At 36.5% G+C, this 16,628-nt stretch overlaps 2 long non-coding RNA genes across 2 annotated transcripts; one reads left to right on the top strand and one right to left on the bottom strand.

Annotated features, from left to right (window-relative positions):
- Positions 1-3,198: 3,198 nt before the first annotated feature.
- LOC125799171 (uncharacterized) lies at positions 3,199-4,955 on the top strand. Its single transcript, XR_007438004.1, has 3 exons — positions 3,199-3,635; positions 4,787-4,822; positions 4,903-4,955. It is a non-coding gene; the product is annotated as an uncharacterized LOC125799171 (long non-coding RNA).
- On the bottom strand, positions 4,827-6,404 carry LOC111197101 (uncharacterized). The gene is made up of 2 exons (XR_002652350.2): positions 6,069-6,404; positions 4,827-5,285 (listed from the first exon to the last, which is right to left on the bottom strand). It is a non-coding gene; the product is annotated as an uncharacterized LOC111197101 (long non-coding RNA).
- Positions 6,405-16,628: the final 10,224 nt, after the last annotated feature.

The following is a 16,628-nucleotide window of genomic DNA, read 5'->3' as shown; positions in this document are numbered from 1 at the left end:
TTTTTACCACTGTTAGCGTTGATCCCCATTTTAAGTAAGACAACTAACTTTTTCCCGCAGTACAGCTTTGTGTGCATAGTCAGTGAGTTTTCCTTTTCAGATTGAAAAAGAAATATCCTTTGGGGGGAAATACTCAGAATACTTGAGTGTCTATTAACCTACTCTGGTGGCTCTAAGCAGGCAGAGGAGATTTCTTGTGGAGAATCTTGTCTTTATTCTCCAGACTGACAATGTTTCAGGTAGTACTCCTGTTCTTTCACTTGTACTCTTTTCCTCCAGGGTAAAAAAAAAACTTCCCCACGAAGGAAATCCGTGGCAAAATCATTTGTTATTTTCGTAGTGCTCGGGCCAATGGCTGGAAACGGGGCTAAAATCTGCATTTTATCTCGATCTATATTTGGAGCATAAAGTCCATTAGGTCTGAGAATGGTGGAATTATGCATGCTGTCTCAGCATGACCCCCAGGCTGGCCTGCTCAGTGTGGTTGAAAAGATTGCAACCCGTGCAGTGTTGTGTACGCACGGAGTGCTGCTCTACGAGTTGCGCCGCGGCCCCATCATCTTAAAGGATGTGACAGATTGAGAGGGGAATGTCATGTGACAGAGGCAAGTTGAATCAGAGCATTTTTGCCGCAGGGCAGGAGTGATGAAAAAACATCAACAGATGATGCAAAGTGAGATGAACAGGAAGGTTTTATAGTATATGCATTACACCTACCATCACAAAGATTCAGAGAGACCAGCTGCGACTTGCTTGCTTTAGAATTCTTTGGTTTGCTGGTGTTTGACTGCAGACCTGGAGAGAAACCCAAGTTTATGAAAGAAATGTTTGGTGAACTTGATCCATGATTCTCAAGATCAATTCTTAATTAGAATAGCCTTTATATACACTCATCAGAATTATCACCTTAAAAAAACACATGAGCTTTGGATAATGCCATACTCACCGTCTTGATTGTACAAGTTGGTATACTTTCTTTAAATTCATTTTCTTGTCACCCAACATTATGCTCATCATTATGCTCTCAACCAATCACAGATGTTGTTGCCTAGTGCTTTTTGCCACCACAGTTCACTTAGTTTTCATGTCCCTGCAAAGTGTCTTGTCCTGTGTTGTGCAGCCGTCTGCCAATGGTGCTGGCACCAGCAGAATAAGTCATGGAGGGTATCACTGCTAACTTAATGTCACAATCATGGATGTGGGGTCACTGCACCTATGCTGGACAATTCTTCACCCCCCCCCCCTCTCCGTGATCGTTGATGTCACAGGTGAGTGCCTTCTTCTATTCAGTGAGTGTATAAAAATTCTCATCCAGTGAAAACCATCACTATGCCTAGTAATGAAAAACTTGAAGAAATTTGATATGAGAAAGAATTATCATGCCAACAGGGGAGGAAATGTGTTATTTTATTTTAAACCCTAGTATTTATACTAAGTAACTGAGTAACTAACTCAGTCATGAGTGTGAATACTTTTGACACCTTTGTTTACAAGTATCACAATTGTAGAGAGAGATAAAAAAGTGTACAGTATATAAAACAGTAGAATAATTTTCCAAAGATAAACTGAGATGTGCTAAAGTCTGTGTTTGCAGGCTGTACATACTGTATATATATAATATTTATTAAAGAAGCTTTGTGTACAATATGTGACAGTACAGGGTAAAGTGAACATTGTAACATTGCAGTAATTCAACTAAACATCTGTGTAGGTATGCAAAATGGAAAACCCCAAATTATATGATGTAACAATTAGAAGAATATATAGCTTATCCAATAAACTAACCATATAACCATATATAAGGTGCAGCAGATTTTAAGATACACTATCAATTAACGTCTATTTTCATACATCCATTCACGCACTGGATAATACGGTACATTGTGTGACACTACAGTAAGCTTTGATTTTCAAATTTCCACTAAGGCTGGGTGCAGCAGCATCAGCATTAGCGACTAACTTCTAGTGCTAGCTGCTGTTAGCACTAGTAAATTCCACCCAGCAGCACTACACTGAGGAACCCTAAGTGTTTCGGTAAGCCAGGGTGAAATAAGCTAGTGGTTCGTCTGACATGGCTTGTTTTAACATGGTAAATGCGCAGGCTACAGTCTGACCGATATACTCACTGCTGAATGATGAAAGATGAAAAGCTAGCGCTTAGAGTGGTTAGTGGCTAATGCTAATGCTCCAGCAGTGCTAGCAAGGGTTAGTAGCAGGCTACAGGTGGATAATACTCGCCTCTGAACTTCACATGAGCTAGTGCTTAGTGCAGTGCAGTTAGTGGTTAATGGTAATGCTGCTCCAGCAGTGCTGCTCCTAACAACCTAACTGATAAAACTCATACATGAGCAGAACCAGATTATAAGGTGCACTGAAGATTTTCAGGAAAATTAAAAGGATGATTAAGGATTAAAGTGCGCCTTATAGTGCGAAAAATACAGTATTCTCAATTTCATCTACTTGATAAGCTGAAACAGAGTCTAGTATTACATTACTGCCTTCCCAAGCAGCATATTTTACTCACTGTATAATCACAGCTGGGTCTGGGGTTTGTTTTGTTTGCTGGTGTTGTGAATTGTCTGCAAACTCCTGGCCTTGTCTGAGTTTATTCTCAAACCACCTCAGGGCCATGAAGCAGCGTAGAGCCATGATAAACCACAGATCAGGGAAGCAGAGCTGAACACAACCAATTATGTTCAGTCCAAAGCTCAAGAGGGACTTGGAGAACCTTCTTTCTACTGACCCTGACCTGTGTCAGGAAATATTTTTTTGCTGCCAAGGCTGCAGAGGGGCATTTTTTTGTGCTTTATGGTTTTATCTTTTATTCTTTACTTCCTTTTTTCCGTTGTTTTCTTTCCTCTTCATTCCTTCACATTACAGACACAACAGAAATCGGTCCAGAAACACTCTGCGACAAAGCAGTCCACACACAGAGATCTGTGAGGAATAAGTAGGGAGTAGGTGGGTTTTATAGTCAGTGTCTCAAGCCAATTCCTGACATTTCCCTTAGTCCACTTGAGAACTCTGGAACACCACACCTTTCCAGTATCTCCAGAAAACACCTTTTATAATGTATGGGTCTGTGTAGAGCGGCGGGACTTGCCAAGGAGAACTTCTAAGCCTGCTAAGTCGAAATCACTGTGCTAGAAAAGCACACATTCAAACGTTACATTAAAGTTGTGCAACAAAGACACGACTATGGAAGTAAAACAGTGTCACCAGACTTTGAAATTTAAAAGCACTTGAATTTTTAGCACTGAATTATTTTACATTGAATTATTGCATGTGATTTTTTTTGCCTCTGAATTAAACACTTTAATTTTTCAGTATATCATTTTCACTTATTTTATTTTAATGTAAAAAAATTCAAAAGTAAAAATTCAAGTTTAAAAAATTCAATTAAAATAAATTCAGGTTGCTCAAATTCGACCTGTCAAATTCGACTGCTAAAATACAACGCTCAAAATTCGCTGTGAACATCCGGGACACACAGGATGAGCAATCGATTCAGTCTTCAATCGAGCCAACAACCAGCCAATCACATCACGCTCCGAAGATCACGTGACAGGTAGCGCCTCACGGCTCAGAGCCGCTCAACGCGAGTCACAGCCCCCTCCGCTGCTCCTCTCGAGTAGGTGAGTGTAAAACAGCTGAAAACAGGGCATTTACCTCACCACTGTGGCCATGTAATATCACTTAAACGGTGTAGAAATCCTCACTTTAAACACGGTTTGCTCTGTGGTTTGTAAACATATTAAATTAAGATATTTATCCAGATATACCTTGTTAAACTAACTAACTAAATAAATAAAGCTCCTCTGTTCATTTCAGAAAGAGCTTCAAACACGAACACTAGATCAATTATTTATAAATAGAGCCAGACTGTGTGGAAGATAATTACTACTGTAGAATCTGAGATAGTAACTTAGTTAGCTAAATTATAGCTACATATCTTGCTAGTTAGCTGTGGGACTGTGTGATTATAGACAAGATACTACCTAGTTAGCTGTTTGTTTAGCAATACCTTATTGACACTTTGCTGCAAAGTATTTTGCTTAGTGTAATGGCCACTGTCTAAATAAATATATTGAGCTATATTACACTTACTGTAGCCCTCTCAGGCTGGTCCTCTCATTAAATAAAGGAGATTTATTAGAATTGCTTTTTGTCTCTTTACTAACTAATTTTACAGAGATAATTTAAGATATGACCATTATTTATTTTATGATATTAATTTTAATGTTTATATTTAATATATATATATTATACATTTGTTAACAATTCAACTCAGGCTTTTACTGAGGATATCAACAGTAAATAATAGTCCTAAAATGCTTGTGTAATTAAAATACAGCATGATTAGTCCTGTTTACTAGTGCATCTCAAAAGTGAAAAATATATATTTGTGTTTAATATCGTTCAGTAAACGGTCACCTTATGTTTAAAGCGACACATTTAACTTTTTTTTTATTTTAAGTTTAAACTACATATTCTAGTAAACTGGGTTAAGGTTAGGACAGTAATTCTGGTTTAATGAACTTTTAGCCAGGTAAAAATGATTTGGAATATGTCACTTTACATGTAGTGTAATGTATGATTTCTGTTAAATTATGATATTCTCATGATCTTCAGATTTTCTGAGATGCATTAGTAATTGGTTTGTGCCAAAACCAATGCAATAATAATTGCAAAAATGTTTTATATAAATATAAATGAAGTAAATACTGAATCCAAACAACACCAAGTTTAACACAGTCATATTTCTTGTCTTCATTTTCTTAAACAGGATATTTTCTCGCAGAAAAAGAAAGGATAATAAAAGGTAGTTAATGTTCTTAAAATGTTTAATTATATCCATGTATCAAATGCAGTAATTTTTCAAGTTTCTTTTGTATTACACAGGTTTCCTTTCTCCAAACTTTTAAAGAACAAATAAAGAAATCCAATTTCATGCAGTCTGTGCTGTGTTTATTTGATTTATTTACATGTGCCATGTTCTGTTTTTCTTTAGTTGTTTACATGTGTTCTGTATTTTTTTTTTTTTTTTGTATGTTTTAGGCAGCCTCCCTATATTCTGGCACATCATATCATGTTCATCTTGTTTGTATAAATAATAAAAGCTGTTGCAAATAATGTGGTTCCTATTCATAATCCAAATAATTCTGCATAAAATCTTCAAGTGGTGACTTCAGAATATGGACAGATCTTTGTATTCTTTGACTTCGTTCTTTTCGTGGTGAACTCTCCATAGCTGCAAGCTGAAACTTCTCCATCTTCTTTTCAACCTTAAATAAAAACATCAGATTCACTTTTAGCGACAGCATTTACAAAATGTGATAATTATTATTAACATAAAACATTTAATAAATATTACTAATAATACTCTCTCATGGGTTGCAATATTTGATTCTCATTTATTAACATGACCTAAATATAAATAAAAATGTATAAAAGACATCACTAATAAATATTGCACTGATTACAAATTAGATAATGCCCACACATACATCTAGACCTAGTTACCAGCCTGAGAGGTATATAGTAACTGTAATAAATCTCCTTTATTTAATGAGAGGACCAGCCTGAGAGGGGTACAGTAAGTGTAATATAGCTCAATATATTTATTTAGACAGTGGCCAGTACACTAAGCAAAATACTTTGCAGCAAAGTGTCAATAAGGTATTGCTAAACAAACAGCTAACTAGGTAGTATCTTGTCTATAATCACACAGTCCCACAGCTAACTAGCAAGATATGTAGCTATAATTTAGCTAACTAAGTTACTATCTCAGATTCTACAGTAGTAATTATCTTCCACACAGTCTGTCTGTATTTATAAATAATTGATCTAGTGTTCGTGTTTGAAGCTCTTTCTGAAATGAACAGAGGAGCTTTATTTATTTAGTTAGTTAGTTTAACAAGGTATATCTGGATAAATATCTTAATTTAATATGTTTACAAACCACAGAGCAAACCGTGGTTAAAGTGATGATTTCTACACCGTTTAAGTGATATTACATGGCCACAGTGGTGAGGTAAATGCCCTGCTTTCAGCTGTTTTACACTCACCTACTCGAGAGGAGCAGCGGAGGGGGCTGTGACTCGCGTTGAGCGGCTCTGAGCCGTGAGGCGCTACCTGTCACGTGATCTTCGGAGCGTGATGTGATTGGCTGGTTGTTGGCTCGATTGAAGACTGAATCGATTGCTCATCCTGTGTGTCCCGGATGTTGACAGCGAATTTTGAGCGTTGTATTTTAGCAGTCGAATTTGACAGGTCGAATTTGAGCAACCTGAATTTATTTTAATTGAATTTTTAAAACTTGAATTTTTGCTTTTGAATTTTTTTACATTAAAATAAAATAAGTGAAAATGATATACTGAAAAATTAAAGTGTTTAATTCAGAGGCAAAAAAAATCATATGCAATAATTCAATGTAAAATAATTCAGCGCTAAAAATTCAAGTGCTTTTAAATTTCAAAGTCTGGTGACACTGTTTTACTTCCATACACGACCTCCTGAACCACATTGTAATGTGACACTTCAACACAGAGCAGAGGAGAAATAAAAGGCATTAAACTCAGATCTAAGTATCACATTGAATTCTCGCCAAAGATACTTTTCAGAGAAAAAGAGAGGAAAAATGGGGAGTAACTGGGTTAAGCCAAAAGATAGCATGCATATTTCATTGCTGAAGAAAACATTTGCTTCCTCTGCAAAGTTAAGAATAACCCAAAGTCTGCGAGAAAAAAAAGAAAAGAAAAGAAAAAATAAAGAAACGTTTGCGGGTTTAAGGGCTTAACACTCCTTATATTTCACACAGTGGGAAGCATCATACACATAGTGGGAATGCAAGGCAATGTAGGGGTATATATCAACAGCACCAAGGTAAGAACAGCCTCAGACCTCTGAATGTTGATAAGCACATTTGTATTCAGGAAGAACAGATCCACTGGCGTGTTAAACAGATGAAAGCAGACTTTTGAGTTTGTAGTTTTCTTTTGCTCCTTAAAAAAAGGAAATCCTAAAAACAACAAATAGGAATGTTGTAATTAATTCCGCTGGATCAAGAATGAGGCCGAAATAGGCATATTTCAATTGGTCGAGTACTGTCAGTGGTGAATGAAGTACACAAACAATACTCGGGTACGTTTCCTAAAAACATTTTTAAAAAAAGCTTTGGAAACATAACAAAATAACTTTAAATTAAATACAGACGTGCTTGATGAGTTTCTTTGATTTTAACAACACCAACAAAAAAAAAACTCTGGAATATAATCAAGAGGAAGATGGATGATCACAAGCCATCAAACCAAGCTGAACTGCTTGAATTTTTGTACCAGGTGTGGCATAATGCTATCTAAAAGCAGTGTGTAAGACTGGTGGAGGAGAGCATGCCAAGATGCATGAAAACTGTGATAAAAAAAAACAGGGTTATTCCACCAAATATTGATTTCTAAAATCTTTCTTTGCCATTTCTCATTTTCTGCAAATAAAAGCTCTAAATGACAATATTTTTATTTGGAATTTGGGAAAAATGTTGTTTGTATTTTATAGAATAAAACAACAATGTTCATTTTACTCAAACATATACCTATAAATAGCAGATATAAAAATCAGAGAAAATGATTCTGAAACTGAAGTTGTCTCTTAATATTTTTTCCAGAGATAAAAAAAAGTCATCACATCACATAAACTAAATGCAACTGTAACGAAAATAAAATCTATAGCATGAATTGTGAGGTTATGTGACTCTTTGAAGGTCATTTTTTTCTCTTATAAGCATTTATATATGTAATGTTATGTATTATTCCATGGTAGTTTAATATTTTCTATGATGCAAAGGTGGAGCAAGCTGAGAAATATTTAACACCGATTTGTAACTTTGGCGACTAGGCTTTTGGGAAATTGGGTTTTTTATAAAGTCATTTTATTTATGCTTTTTTTTCTGCACTACATTTCTGACCTGAAATGTAGTGCAGTTAAAAAAGTTAAACAAAAAAGTCAAGCAAAATGGAAATACTTCAGTAAAGATACATGTAAAAACTACTTAAATACACAAAAAAAATGCATAACTGTTTGTACCAGTCTAGCTAAGTGTCCTCTAAATGCCATTAACAGACATTAATCACAGCCTGATGCTGTGTAGAGCATTTCAGGCCTGTTCCAAAAACAGTTTTACAGTGAAAGCTGAACATAATATTTGTGATTCTAATGCTTGGACTATATATATAAGCCATTTATTCCACAACCACTTTGTTTTTTTTTTGTCTCTGCTGCCTAAACATCATTATGGCAGGATAGAAATTATACTAATGTAGGGACGTTCTGTTTTACTGGTGGAAGTACAGCATGATTTTCTGAAAAGAACATTCAAATTTGCTCATTCAAAAAAGACTAATGCATTCATGTTATATAACACTATGAAACAGTTAGTTCACATCAGCATTCGACTAGAGTGTGAATCACTTTGCACATATGAAACATGCAACGTTTACCAGAAACTGGGAGCTGAATGATCAGGGAAGTCAGTCAATCTTTAAAATGGACATTTCAGAAATAGTCGGCTACCAGACAGGATAAATCCTGCTAAATTACCCCTAAAATAATGCAGTGCTGTTCTTGAGGACAGATATTAAATATAGATATTGAACAAATAAAAGGGCGTTTTTACACCAGCACTGTTTGGTATGATAAAATAAGGCCTCTGGTTAGTTTGTACCCTTAGTGCGGTTTGATTGAGCAGATGTGAAACCAGTGATCGCCCTTGGGAGCGGATCAAAACAACCGGACTGAGACCAGCTAGTGGAGTTAGTGGTCTCGGTCTGGTCTCAAAGGAACTCTGGAGCAGTTCGCTTGTGGTGAGAACGTGATCTGGTCTTGATCTGACCCATTTTATTTGAGCTAAACTACTTAAAAGGTGAAGTTTAATCTGATTTATTAGCCAGATAACACTAATTACCACAGCTATAGACAAACGCTGTTTCTGCTGCTCCATGCTGTTTACACACATGCTCTGTGCTGTATTCACTGCTTGCAACTGCACAACTCTGTTTACTACATGTACATCTGCGCTGCATGTACGATTGAAAACACTTTGTTTGAAAGGACAGCAGCAAATTTGTCAGTGTTGTGTTAAAGCATCTTCACAGCGCAGATATATTTACTTTCTTGCTCCTTTGACAGAAAGCTCAGACCAACCAGAGGAGACAACGTGCTTACATGCTCACATGGTTTATTGGTGCACGTTTCGGTGAGTTTAGGTTTACCCTATGTCTGTGTGAAAACAAACCAAACCGAGGGAGAACTGATTTGGAAGAAACAAATCTAATCTAGCAAATAAATATTCCAAATCTATCAAAATAGCGGTTCTTTACTTTACTATACTTTTCTCCAGTCTGGTCATTTAATATCTTCTCCTTCCCAAGGCCACTGCCAGACCACTGCCCCCTAGCCCAGAGCAGCCAGAAGAAATATATCCCCAGCCTAGTGCTACAACTCCGACTTTATAATAAGTGTCTGTAATAACTGTGTCGTTACACTTTAACAATCCATGTGATAATGCACGAAACTACTGGTGAAGCACACATTGTTTCCGGTTGATTACAGTTTGAAAAGGTTATTTAAGTTCACATGTATCAGTGTCAGTTTAAATTGTGGCATGCTTTAGCTTCCATAGGACATTTCCCAAAGTAATAGTAAAGGATACTAGCTCCTATCCTGTAACATTTTGTATTGAAGTATAGTTACAGTATATTGGCTTTAGATGCAACACCATGCCTGTTTTTATGTTCTAGATAACGAAATGGATCTCCACAATCTCCACTTCAGGACTCCAACTCCGAGGCATTCATCTGTCTCTTTCACATATCCAGACTCAACCAATCAGCGCGCTTTCTCTCTTTTGTCATCACCGGAATTCTAAGATTGTTTTCAGCTGTGTGTAATCAACTTAGTGTATTTAAGCCTGTCTATTTTATGTGTTATTCAAAAAATATTGCCACTGTTATCCAGCGACATACCGAGCGTTCTATTCCTGTTTGTATCTCCGTGTATGACCAGTTTTTTTCTATTTTTGTTCACTATGTTTTTGCCCTTTTTGCTTAGTTTTTTTGTTTCCATTGTGCTCTTCCATTTTTTTACTCTATTTCTGGCTCAGGTTTTTTCTTTTGTCTAGTGATTTGGCTTTGATGCTTAGTTTAACTCTCCCTCTGGTTCCGACCCTCGCCTGTATAACAATTATGATTTCAGTTTTTGCCCTTTATATAAGTTTATATAAAGCCTTATATTATAATATTTATGATAATATTTATTTTCTTATCTCATTTTTACCACATACGTCTGACTCCAGTCATACTTCGCCACCATGCAGACGGCGGATGATGAGGCTCTTAAAGACGCTGTGAGTAAACAATCTTAGCTGAAAGAGAGGAAGCAGGCTGATTGGTTGAGTCCAGACATGTGATACAGACAGATTCATGCTGGGAGTTGGAGATCTGAGGTGGAGTTTGTCCATTGACTGAAACAGCGAAGTCTGGGTTTTGGACTACACGGTCTGCGTTAGGTGTGACAAAGCAATACAGTTTTGAGTGTGGGTCAATTTTTCTTTGTGGTTTAAAGACTATTTAATGACAATCACACTATATAGCTGTGGGAAACACAAATTAAATATTATTTAGATGAGATTTTAATTAGTGGGAGCATGTGTTTTAACTTCTCATGCTAATAAGTATAGTGATATCTGACTCTTTATGGTGTTAATTTCAACTTATACAAGAATATATAAATATTATTCATTTTTTCTTCTGTAAGGTTACTATATTGTCTTGTTGGAGAATGTTACTAAGTTTATTATCTTGTAGTTCCTTCACAGGGTCTCAGAATTAAGGTCCCGGCAGCATGTGACCAACAAGTAGAGCCAGGAGATATAGTGACATAAAGAATGTGACAACCCAGGTCTATCTTTGGGAAGAAGCTCAGGGTGGTTCCCCACGCATGCGTACGTATGTATGCTACAGCCACCCACATTGCCCGTTTTTTGAGATCAGTGGGGACCAGTAAATGGTGACAGGAACAGGAACATGATTATCTGGTAGCTCCTCGCAATAACCTGGAACACAGACAGGGGGATAATTACCAGTTGCTGGGTTCTTGGAGGAAGAAAAGTTCCTCAGTAATGGCGCTGATGACCGAGCAGCCCCTGTTAGGCTCTGGACGGAAGCGAGTCAGCGGCCTAAAAGAGGAACAGCTGGGGTTGCTAGGAAACCAAAAATCTTTCAAGTAGCAAAATTGACATAGCAGCACTTTTTGAGCCTGGGGTGGTAGAGGAGGAACATCTAAAAATGGAGAAGGTTATAGCTACTTTTGGAATGGGAGGTATAGCTGAGCCCAGGCTGAATGGGGCTGGCTTTGCAATATGAAACAAAATGGCAAATCAATGAGAACAAGCTAGAGATTGTACTTTTGAAGCTGCTAGTAAATGTACCTCTCGATACACAGGTGTTTTTCAAACATTTTGAGAATGCTCATCCCAAGCAGATTGTTTTTTGATGTCATAATTTTGTGTGGAAAAGAGCAAATATGGCTACATTTACACAGCAGGTGAAAGTGTCCCAAAATTTGATTTTCACACCTGTGGTGGAAAAATAATGACAGGAAGAAAGAAATATTCAGAGTCTCTGAGTCTTGATCAGAATGAGTAACAAGATTTATTGAGAAGCCACACGTAATGAATACAGAGTGAACTCCTGCCTTGCAAGAGTGCCATGCTCTCTTTATACCTTTTAGATCCTCCCATCCCTTACTTCCCAATTATGGGCACAGTGCCACCATTGTGACACGTCAACTTCTTCTGACAGGTGGTATGACATAATCCCTTAGTGAGCATATCAGACTGGTTCTCAAAACACCGCAAGCAGAAGGAAAAATGACCCTGGCGCCAGAATTGTAGACAGAACAATCCGTGACGTGCACACATACATAGACACACACTGCTTTCCCCAGATAGAAAAACTCTCACTCAGCATCTTAGATATGCTCCTGAGTACACATTATCATCGCATGGAACAAAAAGTAATATCATTAATAGTCGTCATTGTTTATGAATCATCACACGTCATTGATTATGAATCATTTCAATAAACACCTTCCATCACACTCCCCCCTTTGATTCTGAATCAATAATAATTTTTTACAGATAATTTTCTTTACCTTCATCAAACAAACGGTCCAGCCTAAATGCAGTATCTAACTCTATTGTATCTACTGCAACTTGCAGGAACTGGCCTTTCTTCTGCATATGGCGGAACAAAAATTAATAGATATATATTAGAAAAGAGTAAAAGTACATCAACAAATAAAATCTCGATAGATCAACACATTTGCAACCCATAGAGAGAGAGAGAGAGAGAGAGAGAGAGAGAAAGAAAGAAACAGAGAGAGAGAGAGAAAGAAACTAAAGCCAGTCGAGGGACAGAGAGAACTCCTCATACTTCATCCAAGCAGTTATACACTTTGCAAATGACGTGATTGTACAGAACTTATCAATATGATTACGTCAGCAGAGTCCAGTTAACAGCATGTTGTCCAGTTTTAATGACGTGATCCGCTCCAGCCTGTCTGAGCAACAGGTTCTTATCATGATGTTGTTCAGCACTGTGTCCTTCATGAACACAGCAGACAGTCCTTAAGTGTCCTAAAGTCTGTGAGAAGATGAGACAGAGGAAAAGAGTGGATGGAAAGATCTTCTGGCTATCTATCTGAGGAGAGGTTCCCAGCACTTCACTCAGAGAGCTTGTTGTCTCCTAGTTCATATGCACTGGTCCCGGAACAGCAGAACAGCAGTGAAGCTTCTCTGCCACTCAGGGTCACATTCTCCTCACAGCTCTCACTGTTGATGAAAACACTCTGACCTTCCTGATTCCTGAAAAAAGTAAAAAAAACAACCTCCAAAGCCTTGTCATAGTGACAGTTAAAAAGAGAGCAAAGATCATAAGGTCTTTAAGTGAATTATAAAGTGAACAGTAAAAATAATAACTGTATATATAAATGTATAAAACATTTAAGAATAAGAGTGTGAAGGTGTGGTTATCTCCAATCACACCCTTCACTCCCCCCTTCTAGACCAAATGGAATCATCCAAGATTCCATGATGGTCTACATAACGCCTAAGAAGCCCCGGGAGTCATGACAAGTGTCCGCATACAGAGTATGAGAACAAGTGTTTCTTCATCTCAGCTGTGGACATGCTGGGGCCTATTGCACACCAGTCCCCACGCCGGACTCTCCCTGCCTCGTTATGCCCACCATGGATCTGAGAAGATTCATAAACAAATGTTTACTACATTAACTTTCTCTCTTTTTTTTTTTTTTTTTTCAGAATTACAACATAAAGTTATAAAAGTGTTAAAATCAAGTAATTTTTTCCCAACATTGTCATTGTTTTTGCTCTAGACTATGGAATACATAGTCTCAACATTTATTCATCAAATACCTTCACATTGTCTAAATTTTTAACCATCAACCATAATAATGTATATTTTTTATACATTAATTAGACACTTTCTTACACTAGATGCTGAGCTTTGTTTTGATTAGACTATTGTAATGCATTATTCTCTGGATTACCAGAATCTTCAATTTACAAATAACATCTTGGTCAAAATGCTGCAGCTACAGTTCTAACTCACACAAAAAAAGAGAGAAGATTATTTAGATTGGATTTTAATATTCATTTAGTGTGAAAAGTGTAAAAATCTCTTAATGGCTTAGCAGCTAAGTATATATCAGGACTCCTGACAGATCGACAATTCCAGCTCATTTGTTGAGAACATTTAACGTTGCCTTTTGTATTTATGCACCAAAGATTTGTAACTCTCTATCAGTTTATATCCATCAGGGATCACCCAGTTCTTCCTTTGAAGCACATCTAAAACTTATTTGTGCACTTCAGATTAATCTTAGTTGTATTTATTTTAAAATAGTTTGTTATGTGCCCAACATTCTTAATGCCAATCTATAGACCCACAATCCTCAACTTTACATATACTCAGAAATCCTTAAAGCATTGCTCATAATATATCCCTTCAAAACTCTGATGAGTATGATGCATTCAGTGCATTTCCTCTATATCCTTTGTAAACTTATTTTCCATCTGTTAACCTGAGTCTAAAAACATTTGGCTGATGTTAGAATTTTAATGTGTGTGGAGTTGTGTCCACAAGCTGTTGTAGGCATGGTCCACCTAAGTTTAGACTAACTAGTTCCTATGACAGTGATTTTGAAGCTATGAGCTGCAGTGGTCCTGTTTGAAGTTATTGGCCTAATATTTATTTTCCTTGTTCAGTTCCAATATATATTTTTGCGAACTGTGCTACCTGTAAATTAATTGCAAAAAATAAAAACATATTTAAGTTTCACTTGTTTGGCATAGTTGCAAGACTGTTAGCTGGTGGTTTAGCAAGCTAGTTATTATTATATATATTGAATTAATTTAGCATTAATATTAATGCACATATAAGAGAAAGATTTCTATCTTACCCTATATATATATTTTTTAAAAACTTTTGGAGCAAGCAAAGCTCTTTTTGTAGTTGATAGTCTACATTGATGTATTAATAAGATTTTAAATGGTTGATTTTTATTTAAGCCAGCATGCTTGGTTACTTTAGCTAGTTACAACTACATCTGAGTTTATATGTATTAATTTTGTCAAAAGCCAGTAAACAACTTCCCTTACATAAGCCTTAATGGAGATGATTGTTATTAAAAATGTTTTATACAAATCATAGTCATTAGGCAACATAAATTACATAATGTAAACCTAAAAAAAAAAAAAACTTTCCAGTGAAAATTGAGGGCCAATGTGTGATAGGCCTCTAATGTATTAATCTGCCCAGCAACCATGCTTGGCTACTGTTTACAATGAAATTAAAGATTTTTTTTTTCCTGAACTAGATATTATTTTTAATTCATCAAAGTTTTTGATGAGAAACACTATTTAAAAGAGAAACAAAAAAAAGCTAAAACCTCCCTTTTTTTTTTCTTAAAAAGAAAGGTAAAACAGTCATAATTTGAGTCACCACCAGATTTAAAGTTTAACCAAACATTTTCTACATGAGGCATAAACATCAAAAAATTAAATAAAATCACTCCTTTTAATGGAAAAAAAGTAAACAGGCATAAAAATAAAAAAATCTGGTCTCACGTCTCTGTTGCTGGCTCAGGCTGAGGGGTGGATCCACTGGGCTGATTGGCTGCTGGGGGTGGGTGGTGTTGATGGTTGAGCAGGTGCTGTCTGAAGCGGTCTCTGATCGCTCAGTTCTTCCAGATCTGAAACCAGTTTCCTGGACCAGTGCTGTAACATTTCAATCACAGCAGGTCCGGTGAAGACGCAGTCCAGCCATCGACCGACAGCTGGACCAAACACAGTCTCTCATCTGAGACTCTCCTCATGAAGTGCTCTGGTTCAGATGATGTTCACAGTACTGTTGCAGAGGACCCTGTCTCTGAGGGTCAAAACTCCTGTGATGAGCACCACCCCCGCCTTCTCAAACTCCCAGAAAACAGCACTGAGCAACAATCAGTCAAAAGAGAAAAATCCCTCCAAAAAAAACCTTAAAAGAAAAAAAATAATAATAAAAAAGGAATCCTGAAAGGAATTCTAACATGGTTAAAAATTGTTTAGCCTCATGAAATAACTAAAACAAAAATTATTTCCAGCCAAACGATGCTTGATATTTCTAAACTTGTATAAACATTAACATTATATTGTTGTGCTCTGATGGGGACTCAAAATATAGCCAAGAATATGCAAGCAAGTTCTTCATTGTGAGAAATAGAAAACATATGGAAAGCAAAACAAAAAGCTCCATTTTTTTTTTTTTTTTTTTTTTTTTTAAAACATCTGATGTCTCCTTGTTTAAAAGTCAGAAAGAGAGACCCAATTCACTGCAGCTCGTAATAGATACAATATTAAGTTTGTCAAATTAAACCTTTCCAAAGAAAGTAAGGTCTTTTCTTACTGGTTTCTAAAATCTACTATCCTCATTAAGAGAATCAAAAGATCAGCATAGACTGAGATACATGAGAACCACTAGAGAAATTAGATATGTGTATTCTTTAAATCTCATTCAGCTGAGACTGAGCTGAAATCAGTCTCAATAAAAAAAGAATAAGAATAGAAAAGGCCTAAACCACATGAAGACAGAAGCTGTGTTCAGAATGGCTCACTCATTAACTCTTTCACTATGTAGCATTTTCTATTTACTAAACGAATTATGGAACAACCAAACAATAAAGCATGTTTGTCCTGCTCTGAGGACGTCTAATACAACAGCACTGCATTGCATTATAGTATATTTTGGAATTTCTAAATTTTGTGATGCATTAGGTTTTTCATAGTGAACTATATAGGGAACAGAATGTACTGCTGCGGTTTTTAAACAGTATTGCAAAAATGGTTTTACACTATATAGTGCACTATTTCTGGAATAGGGAGCGATTCTGACACAGCCACACACACATTATATTCATCATTAGATTAGCTTATAGAATATCAGAGTTAGACAAATGTTAGAAACCTACACACTTACACACACACAGACACGCACACCAAATGTGATAGAAGATAG

The sequence above is a fragment of the Astyanax mexicanus genome, chromosome 2 (genome assembly GCF_023375975.1).
Source record: "Astyanax mexicanus isolate ESR-SI-001 chromosome 2, AstMex3_surface, whole genome shotgun sequence".
NCBI lineage: Eukaryota > Metazoa > Chordata > Actinopteri > Characiformes > Acestrorhamphidae > Astyanax > Astyanax mexicanus.
This window is presented reverse-complemented; position numbering and strand designations above follow the sequence as displayed.